Source organism: Teleopsis dalmanni, chromosome 2 (genome assembly GCF_002237135.1).
Source record: "Teleopsis dalmanni isolate 2A chromosome 2, ASM223713v2, whole genome shotgun sequence".
In the NCBI taxonomy this organism is placed as follows: Eukaryota; Metazoa; Arthropoda; class Insecta; order Diptera; family Diopsidae; genus Teleopsis; species Teleopsis dalmanni.
Window position 1 is genome coordinate 193,898,311 of NC_051847.1, and position 4,025 is coordinate 193,902,335.

The following is a 4,025-nucleotide window of genomic DNA, read 5'->3' on the forward strand; positions in this document are numbered from 1 at the left end:
GTAATTTTCTAATGTCAGTTTAATTATTTTGTGTATTTTCTCTGTATAGATTTTAAATATATTTTTTTTAATATTATTACTAATATTTTGATGTCATTAACTAAATAGATTTTTTTAAAGACCCTTAATATATAAAGCACTTGTTGATGCTTTGTTGTTTTCTTTGTTTGTTCTTGTGAGATAAAACATCACTTCAATAGTTGTATTAATATTAGCTAATTTATAGTTTATAGTCTGTGCTATTCTATACTTCTGAGACATAGAAATGAACAAGAGAGATTGATGAAAAACTGTAAACTTCTGTGAACAAATACAAATGCCTACGTCAATTTTTAAGAATATAGTGGTCCAACCGAATTACAAACACCAACCTATGGATCGCCACGTATCAATCACTTGCTACTGTTGAGATATGTAGACGCAAATGGCGCTAGATAAGCCACCATCTCCGCAGACCTAATGAAAACATTGCACGCCAAGGTCTGAGCTGAAATCCGCAGGACAGCCGTCAACTTGGAGCACCAGTAGGAGAGGAGAACAATTGGAGGAGAACAATTGAAGAAGAGCTAAGAGAAGTCAATTATTCCTGAAATGATATCTGCCGAGAATCAAGTAAAAGAAAATGATACAAAAGGATGGTGGAGGTCCTATGCTCCAATGGGAGAAGAGGATAGAAGCAATTGAGAGAGAAAAAAGCAATTGCTGAAAATCCAAATGTTCAATCAAAGCTGTAACTACACGTGCAAAACTTGATCAGTTGGAATGTGAAGTTATATTTTGGAATACAGATGGTGTAATAGTCATCCTTAGGTACTTTCGGAAACGTAGTGATGTATACTCCTATAATTATTGAGTTACTATAAACTATAAATTTTTTTTGCTGTGAGGTCATGTAGTTCGATTCTTATATTTTTGTAATAATATACAATTATTTATTGTATATTATTATATACAATAATAATGATTTTATTATTATTAATTATTTGTATAAAGTAGCTCTTAATTTTTTCTTTATTTTTAAATAAATAATGTCAATTTTTGTCATTATTGTCTCACTGTATGCTATGCGTTTGCATGTAAAATTAGTGAGAGTTCCTTTTACTGCATTTTCCTGTAATTGTTGCTGTGACACAAATTATACAAATAGAAAGCTTTATCTAAATTATCGATCGGCACACAAAACAACTAAACCAAAATGTCATTTAAAGATACTTGAGTCTACATACAAAAACAGTTGGGTTTCTAAAGTCCTTTTCCTAAATGCATGTTTACCTATCATATTCGTGTCGGTTTATTTGCTTCTGTGTATATCCATCTGTGTATATCTATTCCTGTACTCATGCAATTATATATTACTTAATTTAATAATTTTTTACTAAGCACTTTAATAGTTTTGCACTCCACATTACTCCTGCATATATCAAGATATATCAAGATATATATATTCATATTATAATTTCATTACCTGACAGTGAGTTTTATGCCGGAGTCATTTTATGTTTGTTCTATTGTGATTGTGGGCTGAAGGTGTGAGCATTACTAAAAGACAAATGCCAATGTCATAAAATATCATGTCAAGCATAATTTAGTGATAAATACTTGCACATATATAATTCTATGTTTACTTATGTGTTTTGCAATTACTTTATCATGTTTAGTTTAGTTGAAGTTTGAATGCCTTCTGTTTGAATTACTTTACAATACCATCGATTAAACATTGTGTACTATATATCCACAATTAGAATTAAATTATGAAAATATGACATTTGCAATGGATATACATATATATTACTTTATATAATTTCATAATACTTGATTTCAGTTCTACATTTTTTAATTAAAATAACAAAATAAACAGAGTATACTTTATAGTATACGTTATTTCTTAGAGTATATACTCGTATATGGAAGTATGCAATTAGAGTTTTCGAAAATTACTTTACACATAAGGACAACAACTTCAATTAAATTATATATTTCATTAATTGAATCAAAATTATTTGATATGACTACATGCAAGATATAGCCAGACATAGTTGTATACAAGAAACAAAGTTAGCTTTAAAGAGGGAGTACTAAGAAATAGCATTCGAGTTGCCTTTGGAGTTTTTAATTCATAGTTATTGAAAAATGTTAAGAACTACATGGATTGCTCATTAGATTATCAAATGTAAAAATTAGATGTTTGAAAATAATTTCTTATGCATATTTGTCTTTGTCTTACAATGGTTAAGTAGCAGGAGAACCCGAAACAAGTGATGAATGCAGAAAACTCTGTACACTAATCTTTGGACCACTACGTCAACACTTGATGAATTAATTCAAGTCACTTGACTCTTTGGACCTCTAAATTATATAAATTACGGCGATCTAAATTACACCCCATATATGTTTTGTAACATATATGACATTTGAAATACTCCATTTTATATATAATAATATTTTATATATATAAAATATTTTATATATAATAATATTTTATGTATTATAATATTTTACATATTATAATATTTTAAATAAATAATATTTTATATATAATAATATTTTATATATAATGTTTTATATATAATATTTTATAATAATATTTTATATATGATGTTTAATATGTAATATTTTATGTATAATATTTTATATATAATATATTATTGATCAACACTTGATGAACTAATATAAATCAGACATCAGTAAGACATCAGGAACTTTGCAATTAGTGAGAATATATTCGTTATTTTATTAACTGCTTATTAGATCATCATGTTCACACTAGATGAATTATATATAAAAAATTAGGTGTGTGAAAATAATTTCCAAAGCATATTAAATTAACATTGGTGACGTAGATTGTGGAAATCAAAAATCAGTAGAAGATCGCTTATTCTATGGGTAAATCAATTAAAACTTTTCTTAAGAAAAACTATAAACCAAACAATACAACTAACGCAAGCTATCTCAAGTGATTTGCAACTGTTAAAAGTGTCTATATATTTACATATTCAAAAATAAAGTTATTATGAAGGATTAATTCGAAGTTGTAAATTATTTCAGCAGAGTCTTCCATGTACATTAAACTAAGTTTAAACACTTCTAAACAGCTTCATTCTGCAAGAAAAGTAATAAGGTTAAGGTGTAAATCTTTAGTCTGATTAGACAAGTTAGATCGCTTTCCCAATAATCATCACTTTATTCCGGATGAAGATGGCGTCGTTTAGAGGTACAAAAAATTTAAAAAGATTCAGTTCTCCAATGACATAACAGTGTCTATTTTACTATCAATAACCGCGCATATCTTTTATCAAACTGTTTGCACTATGAGACCCTCTTGATATATTATCTCTTTGGAGTATTTGCAGCTCAAATTTCTGCTTTAAGTTTATGGTATAATGAAAGTTAATATATAGAACAATACAAATATATTTGAAGTCTTATTTATTTATTTGAAGTTATTGTGTCACACTAAGAGAACTTCACAAAAGTTATAATAAATTTGCAAAGATCTAGTTTGATATAACAAGTAATTGTTATAATCGAAAATTGCGGAGACTGGACACAAACCTTCAATTAAATTAGCTATTGCTACAGCTGTAAAATTGAAGATATGGTTGTGAAAAATATTTGTTTTTAACAAAACGATATCAAAAGCATGTATTACAGGTTGTTGCTCCTATAATGCACGAGATGTTTCCTAGATGTGTAAGATTAGAAAGCCAAGATCATATGAATTGTCATTAGTGGACTTTTTTGTGGAGTTTCTCAATTAGTCATTTTAATATGAACAGTCTTGAAGTTTAATACTTTGAAAGTAAAGATTCGAACTCTAGAGGGCTGTGTGCATACAAGTTATCTGAAATTAACTGAAAAGAAACCAGTACTCTATGATATTTCCTGGAGAATATTTGAATGATCTTGCATATCATAAGTAATGCCAAGGTCAAAGTTATATATTGAAAGAGAAATTTGGTCGAAGTTGTTGTTTTAAGTGTGACGAACGATACTTGTTCGTCAACTCGACGAATGTCTCCTGGATA